Source organism: Myotis davidii, unplaced genomic scaffold (genome assembly GCF_000327345.1).
Source record: "Myotis davidii unplaced genomic scaffold, ASM32734v1 scaffold266, whole genome shotgun sequence".
Classification (NCBI taxonomy): domain Eukaryota; kingdom Metazoa; phylum Chordata; class Mammalia; order Chiroptera; family Vespertilionidae; genus Myotis; species Myotis davidii.
In genome coordinates, this window is record NW_006300032.1 from 1899935 (window position 1) to 1917028 (window position 17094).

Sequence of the window (17094 nt, forward strand, 5' to 3'; positions counted from 1 at the left end):
GTCATGGATGCCAAGTAGTGCAAGTTTTCAAGGAAAGGATAGTTAACTGTATTGAGTTTGACTTAGAGGTTGAGAAGATGTGGGCCATTGGCTTTGTCAACCTAGAGGTCATCAGTAACTGAGATGAGCCAGTTTAATGGCTTTGTAGAGATGGAAGCCAGATTTAAGTGACTAGAGGGGATACATGATAGCTCAGGCCTAGAAATTTGGTGTATAGATAGCTTTATAAAGAAGTTTGCCTATGAAAGGAAACAGATACGGGGTAGAAGATAGAGGTGTATGAGGATATAAAGGAAGTCTTTGTTGAGTGTAAGAAATACTGCAGCATGATTTTAGTTGTTAGGATTAATAAAAGAAGGAAGATGAGAGAAGTCCTTGAGAAAACAAAATTCAGGATCTTGACTGCATAGAGCAGTGGTTCTCAACCTTCCTAATGCCGCGACCCTTTAATACAGTTCCTCATGTTGTGGTGACCCCCAACCATAAAATTATTTCCGTTGCTACTTCATAACTGTATTTTTGCTACTATAAACAATATGTAATTATATATCTGTTTTCCGATGGTCTTAGGCGACCCCTGTGAAAGGGTCTTTCAACCCCCAAAGGGGTCGCGACCCACAGGTTGAGAACCGCTGGCATAGAGGGTCAGTTCTTTGATAGGAAATGGATCATCCTCAATTTTAAAAGGAAAGAAGTAAAAACATAAATACAGAGAGAAGTAGGTATATAGATTCAATGGAGGGAAATTAGAATATTCTAGCCTAATGGCTTTTACTTTTCCTACAAACTGAGGCGAGTTGAACAATTCTGTAGTGAGAAATTATCTGAATATGAAAGTAAGAAAACTATTCACCGTGTCATCAAAATAAATAAAATATTTAGGAAGAAATTTAACAAAAGCACCAAGATGTTTTTACTACAGAGACATTGCTGAAAGGAATTAAAGAAGATTTAAATAAATGGAGAGACAGTCTGTGTTCATAGATTGGAAGATTGAATGTTGTTAAAGTGATGGTTCTCCCCAAATTGATCTACAGAGTCAGCAAAATTCTTATCAAAATCCCAGAAGACTTTTTTGAAGAAATTGTCAAGCTGATTCTAAAATTTATAGGGAGATGCAAAGGACCTAGGATAGCCAAAACAGTTTTGAAAATGAACAAAATAAGAGACTTACCCTAGCTAATTTTAAAATTTAACTAATCTCAAATAATCAAGAATGTGTGATTGGCAAAAGGATGAGCATGTAGATTAGTGGAACAGGATTGAGAATCCGGAAACAATTCTTACATTTATGATCATTTGGTTTTTGAAAAAAGTGCCAGGACAGTTCAGTTGGGAAAGAATAGTCTTTAAACAAATGGTGCTGGGAGAATTGGATATCTGTATGTTTAAAAAATGGCCTTAGGCATATTTTTGTGCTATATACTTAAGACAGTACACAAAAATTATCTCAAAATAGATCACATACTTAATTGTAAAACCTAAAACTATAAAATTCTAGATGATAGCATAGAAGAAAATCTTTGTAACCTGTGTTAGGCAGAATTCTTAGATGTGATACCAAAAGCATGAATCATAAAAGAAAAACTGATAAATTGGACTTCGTTAGCATTTTTTAAACTTTTACAGTTTAAAGGATACTTAATATAAAAAGTTAAGCCACAGAATAGCAGAAAATATTAGCATGTTAAAAACATGATAAAGTTCTTTAATCTCGAATACATAAAGAAATCTTGCAACTCAATTATAAAGAAAAATTGTATTAAAAATGGGGAAAAGACTTTAATAGATATTTCACCAAAGAAGATTATATGAATGGCCAAACCACCTATGAAAAGATACTCAGTATTCATCATTAGGGAAATGCAAATTAAACTACAGTGATATGCTATTACTCACTCGAGTGGCTATAATTAAAAAGAATAACATGACATAGTATTGGTATTGTGGAGGAACTGGAATCTTTATACACTGCTCTTGGAAAATGGTTTGGCTGTTTTTTAAAAAGTTAAACGTATTATATGTACCAGCAATTCCACTCTTAGGAATCTACCCAAGAGAAATGAAAACAAAAAAGTGCACACAAAAAAGTGTAAATGTCTGTTTAACAGCATTATTCACAATAGTCAGAAATTGAAAAGCAATAAAAATGCCCATCATATGATGAATGGATAAACAATATGGTATATCCATGCAATGAAATTCTGTTCTGTAGTAAAAAGGAACAAATCACTGATAAATGCTACAACAAAGGTAAATGCAAACGTAAGTGGCAGAAGCTAGACACAAAGGAGTACATATTGTGTTTACTCTTATGATGAGTTTCTTTTCTATATTGAGATATTTGCAATCTATTTTTTATAGTGTTTTTTTTTTGTTGTTCATAATTTTTATCCCAGGTATAATATTTATCTAACCTAAGTCATCAAGAAACATCTTTATAAGCTTATATTATCTGCCCTGGCCCATACGGCTTAGTTCAGCGGTTGCCAACCTGTGGTCCACAGACCACTGGTGGTCCGTGAGGTCTGAAAGGTTGATGACCGCTGGTTTAGTTGGTTGAGCATTGTCCCATGGACCAAGAGGTCCCAGGTTCCAGTCCAGGTCAGGCACACACCGGGGTTATGGGCTTGATCCCCAGTAGGGGGCGTGCAGGAGGCAGCTGATCTATGTTTCTCTTCTCATCCTCTCCTTTCTCTCACTAAAAATAAATAAAAATATTTTTAAAAAAGATTGTGTTGCCTTTTATGGAATTAGAAAAGTACTTGAAATAATAATTTAAAAACTATAAAATACCATTCATGTTTTGTTTTGTTTTCATTTGATATCCTATCTCTTTGAACTTTTCCCTGATCTTCTCAATCAGATAACCCTCCTGTAACCTTCCCACATTGTTCTATATGTTTTCACTTATATACATCTTATACTTTTAGCCTCCTGTTCAGGTGTCTGTTTTTCTTAAAATGTGGCAAGCAACTTGAAGTGTTAGCTTATCCTTGTTTGTTTCGCTCATATCATTCTGTTCATGATAGGCACCCAAAACACATTGGACTGGTTAATTTAGCACTTCAGGGCTTCATTTCTCATCAGTACATTGGTGAGTGCTAGCCTCACCTCTCACTTTGTCATAATACTTTAAAAATTCCAGACACCAATTATGAACCTTTTTAAATAATATGGAAACTCTGAGACCAGACTGTATAGACCTTTCAGTTAGACTGTATGTTAATGAAAACTTCTGAAGTTGTTCAGTCAGGTAACTCTAGTCAAATATAGTGAGCATGCATATTAAAAACTTTTCTTTAAGGTACTGTACCTTAATGCTATTCTCCTCTTAATTTTTTTCAGATGTCAGGTTCACTTTAGTAGTAAACTCACATGAGTTTTTTTTGCCTATGTTGATGTATAATTTCCAGTTCTTGAACTTGACAATGAACAGGTAGTGGTAGACAACTAATTTAAATAAGGAAAAGTCAGTAGTTTCTCATTTAACTTAGTTGACTCTTTTGGAGGGAAAGCATAGCACTCTCATAAAATGCATGACAATAGTGAAAGCATATCAAATCAGAGTGGTCATGCCTAACCAGCCTTAAAAATTATCTGCCAACTCTCACCCTCACATCTCACAATCTTGTTTCCTATTATTCTCCTAACATGGAATTTGGGTTCCAACCCAGCAAATCCGTTTTGTGTTTCTCACAGTTACTTGCTCTTTATCAGTTTCTTTTCATCATGCTACTTTTTCCATGTGCTGTAACCTCCCCTCGCAACTTCCATGCTTCCATCCTCCCCATTTTTCAAAATGTGACTTAGTTTTTGTAGGCTTTGGAAATTTAATTTGAACAACCTCACCCTCACTCTGAAGCTTTCATTTGCCCATCCTTTTGTAGGAATTTTGCACTGTGTATAGCTTTTTGTCTGTCATTGCTTAGCTGCCTTTCTAGTATATTTATATCCCAACAATACTGTAAGCAAACTGAATAAAACTCAGGTCTGTTTTCTTTCATGACCTCATGAGCTCTGTGGCAGCAAAAGTGTATAGTAGATGTTTAGGAAACAGCTCACTTTTTAGGACAAGCCACTTGTTTAGCCTTGCTGTTGCTCTGCATTCATAAATGTGATTGGGATGATGAATTAAAGCAAATCTAGACTTCTCACCCTCGGAAGTAAAAAGGCTTGGTTACTCTCTTCCCAGCCCAGTCAACATTCTGGGCTTGAAAAGAAACAAGGGGGCTGAAAGAACAGGAACAAGTAGCATTCTGAGCTCTGACTTTGCTGCTTTGCTGACCAATATTGTCACTTCCCCTCCTTCCCTTTTAAAAACCTTTCCCCCCCCTATATTTTATTTTATAGCATAGTAACTGTAAGTTTTAAAAAATAAAACTGGGAATTTATTGGCAACTAAAGAAATAAATTGTGGCAGAATCTGGATATCTTGGCACATTCTATATTTTTTTATAAAACGTAATAAAGCACAACTTGAGTTGACTTCCAGTGTACCTGGCTGAATGTGGAAGACCACAAATCCATGTAGAGATGAGCATGCTGGTCACGCTCACAGTGGTACCACATAGGGATAGCACATTCCCTAGCACAGGCCACTGATACTGTGCCACGTCAAAATTACAGATTATGCTACTTGTCATGGTCCATATAAATCTCACAGGAATAGTGAAAACTGCAGTTGTTAAACCTTTAAAATCTAAGAGCCTACTGTATTCTGTGCCTGCCTTCAAAAGAGCTAAGGATTTGATAACCAGAGGAAGAGAGTTTATGGTTAGAATTTCTATTACTACCTACAGTTTTGAACCCCTAGAGACAGAAATCGTTTACTTCCCTAATCACGTTTCTGCTGATTCCCCCAAGACTTGATTCTGGAGTAAATGCAAACATGGTGTTTTCCACTTGCCCCTAACAAATGGCAAAAATAGAATTGTCATAGTTACTAATTGCATTGTATCATGGTTATTTTCTGCTTAGTGTTCCCTTTTGCTTCCTGTGTTATTCATTTGACCCTGCAGACCCATTTGCTGTCTTCCTATTTTTCTTCTTCTTTTTATTGCCAAACAACAGATGACCCAGATTTCTTCTCTGCTGCCTGTACCCTCCCTAAACACTAGTATTCTAACGGTTTTATTCCCCTTAATCCCACCACCTTTAAAAAAAAAAAAAAAGATGCTCTCAAAGTTCACTTTTATCCTAGTCAGCAAATCCAGTAACCGTTTCTTAGGTCTTATTCTGTTACCACCTCCCTTGCAATTAACACTGAATTACTTCTTAATGGAAATGATCTCATCTTATTTTTGTTCACCATGATGCTAAATTATTATGTCTTTAGCATCTGTAAGTTTTTAAGTTTGGTACTTGTGTTAGTCTTTTAATAAAGAATAGGTAGGCCTTGATGTAGTCACAAGCATGTTTTAAATAACAGTTTTGTTTTTATTGAATTTATTACTGTTTTTGTTATCTTCTATTTATTTCAAGTGATACTTATTTTCATTTATATTGCGATATAACTTCCTTTTAAAATTAATTTATTAACTTTTTGAAAAGTTTTGATCTAAAGAAGAAATATTAAGAACATAGTAGCACAAGTGGCCCATGAAATGGCAGAATTTGTGAAGGTGATATGCCAGTATCTGAAGTTTGGGAAACACTGGCATGATGGAAAAAGCCAGGCTTTGGGGTTTCACAAAGCTAGGCTCATATTTTGGCCATGTTGATATCTCTTCTATGATCTTGGGCAAGAATTTTTCTCTTTGCCTCACTATTTTAATTTGTAAAATGAATGTAACAATGCTTGCTTTTTAGGATTTGAGGATTATCTTAGATAAGTACTAGCATACCACTCTATAAATGGTAAATTTTTCACCATCATCAATTTTGTTACTTTGTTTTTTCTTTCCTCAGTCAACAAAAAAATATTTCATATAATTTTAAAGATCAGTTTAATTCTTAGGATTTCTTACTCTCACATTAGTACTTAACTGTCTGGGCCTTAGTTTCCCTGGGCATTATTTTTTTCATCTGCATATTGAGAATAATATAGCACCAGCCTCATAGGATTGTTTTGAGGACTAAATTAATTGATAACATACCTGGAATAGTCCCTGGTACTTGCAGTAGTACTATATAGCTATTAGCTATTATTATTGTTAGTTATGTTTCTAAAATGTTGGTTATAAAACAAACATGATAAGCCAAATTATTTCTCTATTTTTTTAATTATTAAATTGGTACTTTTTCTACAAAGGGGAAAATTGACCCTGAGACAATAACAAACTAGATGAAGTACATAAATTTTTTCATTATCAAATATTTGATACAAAACCATGATAAAATACAGAATAAAACTATTTTAAACTGTACTGATACTTGAATTTTACACCAGATCTTATTTCTTTGGAGCTAGATTTATAGGATTTAGCAGTGGCTTTATTATTCCCACTTATCCCTAACACAATTAACTTCACTCCTTATATTTTTGTTTATCATCCTATATAATAAAAACCTAATATGCAAATCGACAGAACAGCAGAACTACCAGTGGAACAACCGGTTGCTATGATGTAAACTGACCACAAGGGGGCAGATGCTCAATGCAGAAGCTGACTCCAGCCTGCAGGCCCCAGGCCAGCCAAGATGGGTGCCAGCAGGTGTCCCCCGATTGCCCCACTGGCCACCCCACAGATTGGCCCTGATTGTCAGCCAGGCCTAGGGATCCTACCCATGCATGAATTTCATACATCGGGCCTCTAGTAATTCATATTTAAGTATACATTTGTGTCATTTTTTAAAGGGAACATAATAATATATGATTGGTACTTTGGCAGAAATAGTTTTCAGAGGGTAGTTTGTGTTATAATTACATGTATCATATGTAATAGACAATATAAAATTTACACTCAAATAATATTTGCACTAGAAAAGATCTTCGAGATAGAATCCAATGTTTTCATATTATTTAGGAAACTTGAGATAGCTGAGTTACCTATATTTACATAGCAAGCAGTTATCGAAACTTGATTCTGTGGCCTATCCACCAAAAACTAACAATTCTTGTTTTACAATATAACAACTATTTTATAATATAACTTACATGAACCTACCTCTGGGTAAATAGGGTCCCTTATAAAATAAATTAGTTGTTCAGGGCATGGGTTTCAATCCATGTTCTGTTACTTGCTGTGTATCCTTGAGCAAGCTTACTAGTGTGAAACAGTACCTCTTAGGGTTGTTAGAATGATTATATTAGTTAATATGTTACTGAGCTTGGACAGTACCTGACACATATATACACCATTTATATTAGCTTTTATCATAATCATCCTCACCCTGTAATGGCCTGCAATAGCCCATAGCACAGATTAAAGCAATATCATAGTAACAGTGGAATAAATAGGTGTCTCTTTATCACAAATAATAGAAATTTCCCAGGCCAAGGTTTGCTGCTGCCTGACCACTGGTAAAGAATATGTACCAGAAATTATATCACAGTTACTTAAAGTGGTTCAGTCTGATTCTACTCACTGACTACACACACTTCAGTGCTCCACTTGTTCTATGTGTTTATGAAAAATCATGGGCTCCCAATTCCTCCCACTACAGGAGCAATAGTGGTGACATAGTACAGTAGGTAAAAATACATTTTGGAATCCTCAGCTCCTCCACTTACTTTGACCATGCGTGGGCTATTAACTTCTCTGTGCTTTAGTTTTCTCATCTGTGACAGTGGGATAAAGGTCCCTGTTTTTCAGGGAGAAAAATTCCTGTTATGAAGACTGAATGAGCTAATTTATAAGTGCTTAAAATGATGTCTGGTCCACAGTGTTTAAATATTTAACTTCTATTATATTTTTTATTTTTTTTATTAAGTAGGCGTTGCTGAGACTCTAGAATAGTCAGTTAAGCCTTCAAGTAAGAAAACCAGGGGGGTTTGACCTGACCAGTGTGTCTCGGTTGGATGTCATCCCATGCACCGAAAGGTTGCTGATTGGATTCCCACAACATGTGCCTGGGTTGTGGGCTCCATCCCCAGTAAGGGGCGTGCAAGGATAGAGGGTGTGCAGGGGAAGCTAATTGCTTGCTCTTACATCAGTGTTTCTCTCTCTCCCTCTCCCTTTCCCTCTGATGGCTTACCTGCTCTACAATCCTGTTGCAGTCCCACTGTCATCAGGACCCATTGAGGCTGGCAGCACCTCCACTGCTGCCGCCGCGTCACTGATGCCCATATTGCGTGCCGCCCCCTGGTGGTCAGCGCATGTCACAGTGAGCAGTTGAACTCCCAGTCAAGGGGACAATTTGCATATTAGGCTTTTAATATATAGGATGTAGTGCATCAAATAACATGTTTAAATGAAGATGGAGGTGGAAGAGATGAATTCCAACTCAAAGAATCAATATAAACTTTATGACCAGTGTGTCTCGGTTGGATGTCATCCCATGCACCGAAAGGTTGCTGATTGGATTCCCACAACATGTGCCTGGGTTGTGGGCTCCATCCCCAGTAAGGGGCGTGCAAGGATAGAGGGTGTGCAGGGGAAGCTAATTGCTTGCTCTTACATCAGTGTTTCTCTCTCTCCCTCTCCCTTTCCCTCTGTCTCTAAAAATTAATAAAAATATTTTTAAAAAACGAAATAAAACAGAAGTTTGATTACTTGTAACTGGTACCTGAAAAATAGTATTCCTTAATCAAAAATTGTAATTTAATACTAGAGGCCCGGTGCACAAAACTCATGCACGGGTGGGGTCCCTCAGGGTGGCCTGCAGAGATTGGGCCCTAGCTCGCGCCCTCAGCCTCACAGCCCCGCCTGGCACCCTGCCTTGGCCTAATGCCGCCCCCTCACCTGCTCCACCATCCTGCCTGTGGGGCAATCGGTCAGAGCCGGGCCCCCGCCTCTGCCACCACCGCTGGTCGCCATCTGTGGGGCGAGTGATTGGGCTGGGCAGTGCCGCATTGCCGACACCTGCCATATCCCCCCCCCGCCCTGGCCAGGGCCTCCCTCCCTTCCCCTGGCCAACCCCACCCCTTGGTCAAACTCTCTGAAGAATTCCCAGTTGAGGGGACAATTTGCATACTATACTTTTTTTATATAAGATGGCATATTATAAGGAAACAGGTTGTGGATGTTGGCTTTTCATGTTATGTTATATATCTTACTGGTTTAACCCCTTCCCCAACAATTTTTTTGTTAAAAACGTTTCTTTTTCAGACTAATTTTTTTATTTTGGTTCTATATAGTATTTTTGATGCTGGTTATGAAAACAGTTTGTAATTATTTTTTCTTCCCATTTTTGTGGTTAAGAATAGTATTTCCTCAGAAAGTTTCTAGATGAAATTATTTAGAATGGTACGTATGTAGCTGGTTTTTGAAGGTAAAGTTTTAGACGAGTATACTCGTCGTCGACTGAAAAAAGAACATTTTGTGAAAACGTGTATACACGTTTCTGCCGGGGAAGGGGTTAATGTGACCATTTATCTTGAAAGGTGTTTTAGAAGGACACTTATAAGTCTGGTTGTGCTTGAGACAGTACCAACTTACGCCTTTTGTCCAGTCATAACTATAAATAGTGCTTCCTTTCATTCTTGAATATGTCTCAGGTTAGATGTAAATTTTGTGGTCACCCTAAGTATAGTTTACTGGCCAGATTTATTTTACTAAACTATCCCCATGCTCCAATATTTTCTAAAGACAAATTCTACTATTTTAACCTTAAGTTTTAGATGGTTTGTGGTATTCTTGAAATCACTTTTGCATTTTTGTTGTTTTTACCTTTAGTCTATATTTCAGTCTTTTTTTAAGTTTTTTTGTTGTTGTTAAAGTAGATAATATGAAAAATTGCTGTAATTGGGAATTTGAGATTTGAATTGAAGTACCAATAAACATTATAGGCAGTCATATTGTTTTTCATATCAGAGTCCTTACATTTTGAGGCTATCAGAAGTAATTTATTTTAGATAACTAATGACATACTGATTATAAGCAGTAAAATATTTATTGGTCTATATGTACTAGTCTTATCATAGTAGACTGTCAATGATAGTTTATATTGCTTAAAGCAATATAAAGAATTGAGTCAGCCCTAGCTGGGTGGCTCAGTTGTTTAGAGTGTCGTCGCCATATGCCAAGGTTGCGGGTTCGATCTTGGTCAGGGCACATACTAGTACAAGAACCAACCAATGAATGCATGAATAAGGGGAATAACAAATTAGTGTTTCTCCCCCCCCCCCAAAGTCAATAGATAAAAATTTTAAAAAAGAATTGAGTCAGATATTGCTAAGAGGTATCTCTTTAATTATCTATACTATCAAGAAATTCAACTCAATAACTTTATAAACTTTTGTTGTTGTTGTTAATAATCTTCACCCGAGGATATTTTTCCATTGATCTTTTAGAGAGAATGGAAGAGAGATGAAAAGACAGAAAGAAACGTTGATGTGAGAGAAACACATGGATTGGTTGCCTCCTGCATGCACCCGATCAGGGCCCAGGCCAGGGAGGAGCCTGCAACCACGATACATACCCTTGACCAGAATATAACCAGGGACCCTTTTTTCCGCAAGCCGACGCTCTATCCACTGAGCCAAACCAGCTATGGCTAACTTCATAAACTTAAAATCTACTTCGATCCTCTTCAATGTTGATTACTTAACACATTTCTTATGGCTCCTTTCTTTAGCAGGTAGAATAAAATCTGCCTTTCAAATATTATTAAGCTTCTAGGTATTATATCAGTAATCTATATTGTTATAGTGTGTTCATATGATAAATTTCTATGGTAATATTAGCAGAGGGGTAAGAATATATGTAATATATTTGAAATTTTTCTGCTGAAAAGTTATTGTATGGAAAAATTTACTTCTTACAAATGTTTGCTTATATAGAAGGGGGATTAATACTTATCCAATACTTAACCTAATATTTCAGTGCCTGATATAGTTAGTAAGGGCTCAAGAAAAGTCTGATATGTCTATTTTGCTATAGTACTTATGACAGATTTTATATATTTCTCTTTTTTTTTGAGGTGGCTTGTAAACTAATGTATGTCATTTGTCAATAATGTATACAGTTTCTTATTTTTACCTAAGGATACTGTTGGGGAAAGACATGGAGAACTCATCCTTAACTGAAATAGGACAGTGGTTGATATGTGAAAAGGAGGTTATACATGAAGGTATGAGTGGAAAGAAGAAAAAAACCCAAAGAATTAAGATAAAATCATAGCAGGAGAAAGCAAAGAAGCAATGTGATCTGGAGCAGCAGGCTTAAAATAAAAGATCCTTTGAGTTGTGTAAGCCAAGAAATAAACATTAAAGATTTTGGATAAGAACGTATTATAGTGAAAGTGAGTTGAGATATTTGCTCTAGTACAATTAAGAATCTCAAAAGGGTTGGTAAGATTGCATTTCACTTTAGACCTGAGTTTAGTAAAGAAATTTGGCAGTGAAGTTGGTGATGATAGCTAGTCATCTGCAAACATGCTTCATTAATACAGTAATGGATATTAGTTACCTACGTGTTTGTTGGACTGTGCTCAGCATTTAAAATTTTTTTGTAACAAAGGAAAGTTTTAGAGGTTAATGTGTCCACATGGCTTGTGTTGACAGCAGTGTTTGAAAGAAAATTGTCATGTTGGAATGAGTGGGCTTTGATGTATGCCCCTATCTTCTCTGCCATTGATTTTTTTTTCTTGATCTTTTCTCTTTGTCATAATTTATTGCAGTGGTGAACATGATATTTGTGGATCATGTATAATAGAAACTATCTGGACAAAGCAAACAATATTTAGTATTAGAAAATATTTAAGTTTTAAAGAAATGTTAAAAATGATCTTTCCAAATAAAAAAGGAGCAATTCAAGTGAAGACTGTCTAACAGAATGAATTTGGTAAATCGGGGGTGTGACCACCATCAGGGAGCGATTCTCTTCAGTACTAAGTGCCTTCCTGTGCAAAGTACAGAGCCAGGTTTTGCAGGGGAATTCCAGTATGACTAAGTCATAGTCTCTGCCCCCAAGAAGCTTGCTGGAGGGACGTGTGTGGTGTAGTTAACATAAAGACACAGATAACAAAAAACTCAGATGGTAGAACCTGGAGTACTAGTACAGAGAAAGAAAAAGTCATTTGGTTGTGGGTAAGAAGTATAGAAATGTTACACGAAAGGGGAGGCTCTTATGGTGGGTTGTGAATGAAGAGTGTAATTTAAATAGGCAGAAATAGGTTAGAGAGTAATCTGGTGAGAGGATAGCAAAAGTATGGAGATAAGAAAGCTCAATTTAGATTGGTCAGATACGACAGGGAAGGATGTTTGGGGGCTATGTTATAGAGCGTCTTGAATGCTAGACTTAGAAGTTTGTTCTTTAAAATATAATAAACATTATTTGGAGCTGTACTTAAGGATTGTTAATCTGGTAGTCTGTGTATAGGCATGGAAAGAGACTGCAGCCTAGTTAATAAAAAATATTCATTCATCCAGCCAACAAATCTATTGATATTGTGCATTAGAAGTTATTTTGGTGCTGGGAATATAAGAATATAAGAGATCTTTCTTCCCTGTTCTCTGGAGTCTCATTCTTTTGGTAAATGTTTACAATAAGTAAGTAAACTGTAGGGTGCTAAAGGACAGCCTCTGAGATCATGACACTTGAGATTTGAATGACTGAAGAAGCAGCCAAGCCAAGATCTACAGAGAAAACATACTGAGGCTGTAGCAAGTGCAGAGTTCCTGGAGCAGGGACAATACTGACTTTTAGAAGGAAAAAAGGAAGAGGTGTTTTAGATTTCATTTATACTGTGGAAATGTATATGTAAGGACTATGCCTGATACACCAGTGAAGGATGAGATAATGCATTTTCTTTTGAATTAATTTCCTTGGTTACTCCAGTTTTTTTGATACGTTGAGCCACTTTGCCAGAAAACAAATGCCTAGCCGATTTGACTCAGTTGATAGAGTGTCAGCCTGCGGACTGAAGGGTGCTGGGTTCGATTCCGGTGAAGGGCACATGCCCAGGTTGAATTTTGGTAACCTGTTCATACTTAATGAGTCAATATGATACAGATTTTTGGACTGGAACACTTGGTCTTTCCCTGGGAAGGATAGCTTCCTCTTCCCTGGATTCTTTGTCCATCAGAGTCGAAGAATTAAACCACGGATGGAAGATGGTATAGCAAAGGTGGAAATTTATTGAAGAACAAGTACAGACTCCCACATGGGGAGGGGGAAAGAATCTCACAGCACAGACTCCCACGTGAGGAGGGAGAAAGAGTCCCATCGAGTCTCCCCCTCCCCCTGCCCCCCCATTTATGCAGTTCTTGGTGCCATGATATCCCCTGTGGTCACTATTCCCTTAGATTGGTTACTGTAGTAACTCCTGATCTCAGAGGTCAAACCTCATGTGGGGCATGTGAGGCCCTCTTCCCTCACTGTTCTCCTATTCCCTCTGGGCTTTCTTCCTCCTTTATTTTGTAAATATAGACATTTTTCCTCCTCCCAGTTCCCTTGTCTTATGGAAATGCACCCTTTTGCAACTCTGTAGCCCTGTGTGTTTTTTTTCCTATGGACCCCCAATTCTAAAAATTCCCTAAACCTGCCTATTTCATCCCTAAAAATTCCTGTTTCAAATAGAAAACTAACTGAGCTCTGTGCTTGGGCATAGCTTCTCAAAAGGTTGCCTGCCTGCCTTTAGGAGTCAATTGGATACTGACTCTTAAGATGGATTATTAAACGCTAGAAAGAAAGGCTTTTCTCTGGGGCAACAACCCCCATCCTCGTATTTCCGTGACATTTTATTTTTTTAGAAATATAAATTCCAGGGTTTTTTTGTTTGTTTGTTTTCATTTGGAGGGTAAAGTCTGATTGCTAGTATTGTAAGCAACTGTAGAAATAGGGATTTTAGCCGAGACCGGTTTGGCTCAGTGGATAGAGCGTCGGCTTGCGGACTGAAAGGTCCCAGGTTCGATTCCGGTCAAGGGCATGTACATGGGTTGCGGGCACATCCCCAGTGGGAGATGTGCAGGGGGCAGCTGATCGATGTTCCTCTCTCATCGATATTTCTGACTCTCTATCTCTCTCCTTTCCTCTCTGTAAAAAACCAATAAAATGTATTTAAAAAAAAAAAAGAAGAAAGAAATAGGGATTTTAATCTCTGTCCCAGGCTCACCCTAGCTTTTCTGGGTGAGTCCCTGGATTTTACAGGGAAGATTGAGTCTTTTTCATGGGTATTTTTGGCACTCATTCTTCCATCTTACTACATTAGGTGCCACTCCGTCTGCTTTCTCACTGCTAAACTTTATTGACATTTCTTGTCAACTCATTGTTCCCCCTTCCCTCATATTTTTGTGTATTTATACCCTGTATCATTTTAATAAGACTTCTGAAGGGAGAGGATAAATTCCTGTGCTCAGTGTATTGTCTTAAATCAGAAGTTCAAAATACTTAGAAATGCATGAGAGTATCCTCTAATTTAGAAGACTTTTCATCAAAAATTATAATAAAACCCACTTTGGTACTTAAAGGCATTAGTTCTTAGCTCTCAAGAAAATGTGGTTTTCAAGAATAACTTAGTCTCTGAAGTCCTAGACTGGACAGTATATTATGATCAGAGTAATGAAGAAAAAGTAGTAATGATACTTGTGGACCAGACTCTATTATTAAAATACTTTATTAAATACTCATTGCATCCTCACAGCAACTATATGAGGTAGTATATTTCCACAGTTTACCTTGTTAACATAAAAACATTCAAACCTGTAAAGAATTTTTGTGAGTTTGAGCCAAACTGTTGATATATGCTGGGAAGCAGAACCTCAAAGAATTGATATAATGCTCCGGAGATGGTAGGTTTACATCTATATTTATATGATGAAATCCACTGGTTACATGAAATCCACTGGTGATAGACTAGAGAGGCGGGAGAAAGCAAAGGGGGAAACCCTTGGGATTGGATATAAAGTAAAATGATAGACACATACTTAGGTGGGTGCAGGAACAATTAACATGATAATGAAGGAATTTGTGGTATCTGTCCTGGCACTAGGTTGTGCCCCATGGGGTCCAGAAAAAGGGAAGTTACAAGTTACCCAGACATTTCAAGGGTGTGTTATTATAGATGTAAAAAGACAGGCTCAGTTAAGGTAAAGGTTGACCTTGCCAGTGAAGATACCAGCCTAGGATGTAACTACCCACCATAACTGCTTTTAGTTAAAGTTTATTTCAGACCATCCTTTGTGGTGACTTTAGGTCTCTGAGTTTACAAGACTGCCATGCAGGCCTTCCCTGAGCTTGTCCGTTTAGCATGTGGCCCCTTTCGTCCACAACCTGTGAGGAAATTGAGGCACAGTGAAGTTCTATAACTTGCTCTCAAGTGCTTATGAATGATATAGATGATTTGCTTGTCACATTGATCTCTATAGGCATTAAAGTAAACTATAATCAAGTTTATTTTCCTAGATGTTAGTGGCTTTTGGTAAATATTATGCAACAGAGTAGTGAAATCAAATCTCCTGGTTATAATCCCCAAAGAGTTCTCTCTCACTTATCCTCTTGCCCACTCTTGCACTCTCTTTCTTCGTGACCCGCACTCTTTTGCCATGTGATCTTAAGCAGCCGCATGGTCCATGGCCACGTGGACCCCACACGCAGTGGACTACTGGGAACACAAGCTTAACTAGCCAGATGCTAGACTGGACTTTGCTTTAATGTGGAGTGGAGATTCTGGGCAGTGACCTTAATCTTGTCCCTAATGAAGACAAGATCGGACTTTTTCCATGGCAGCACAGAGGGAAATGGGACCTTGGAAATCCAGGGTTTTAATTCCACAGAAATAAAGATTACTCATCTTCCTATGTGAGTCTTAGGAAATTCCTTTCCTTTGCAGCATTGCAAGAGCGCCACTTCCACAGGTAACAGGTGAGGACACAGAAGGCATTCCACCCATAACAGAATGACCCTATATTTGTAAAAATTATGTGTATTACATATGTGTGCTCATGTATTTGTATACATGTAGAAAAAGTTGAAAAGTGGAACTAGCTGAAAGAACTGACAAAAGGAATTGTTATTGTTTTATGGGAATTGTAGGAACTTTCCATTCTATATCCTTAAGCACCTTTCATTTTATAATGTTAAGAAAATAAAGCTTAATAATTCACAGTAACTATCAGCAGTATACCAGCCACCACCAGCTGGGTTTCCTAGTTGAATTAGAATCTAATGGTGTTGTAACGTACCTCGCGAATCACAGAAGGACGCCTCAAGAAGTTGAATTGAAGAGTCACATTTATTGCAATTTGGGACTATGAGGGGCCATTCCCCAAATCTCATAGCAGTAAGATGGTGGCAAAACCAGACTTATATAGGCAAAAATCACAAAGGTATTGATTACATCCCAGGGCTTGGAATGTGGCACCAGGCCCCCACAAAAGCAGATTACAGATGCAGAATTAAGCATGTTAATTACAGTTTTGGGTCTCGTGGTAACTGAATTGTGCTTCAATAACCAGTAAGATCACAATCAATGGGATAGTCACGTTACAATCAATAAGGCATTCAATCGAATGGGATGATTTATACAATTCAGAAAATCAAAGTAACTTTTATATTGTTAAGCCAAACAACAGGGTTAGAGTTAAACTACAGTTTCCACCTGAAATGGTTGCTACCATACTTCAATGGGTGGGGTCTGGGAATCTGTATCCTAATAATTTAAGTGGTTTCACTGGGCTAGAGAAAGAGTTGCATGTGCACAAATATGCCAAATTTACATTAAGGGAAAATTACCATGGAGAGTTCATTAAATTAATGACACTACTTTTTTTAAAAATATTTTTTATTGATTAAGATGAGGAAGAGAGAGAGAGAGAGAAACATCAATGATGAGAATCATTGATCGGCTGCCTCCTGCATGCCACCCCCCCCCCCCCGAGCCCACAACCCAAGCATGTACCCTTGACTGGGCTCGAACACAGGGACCCTTTAGTCCAAAGGCCGATGCTCTATCCACTGAGCCGGCCAGGGCTTGTTCTACTTATGTCTTCATTCATTGGTTGATTCTTGCATGTGCCTTGACTGGGGATACAACCCACACCTTTTCTGT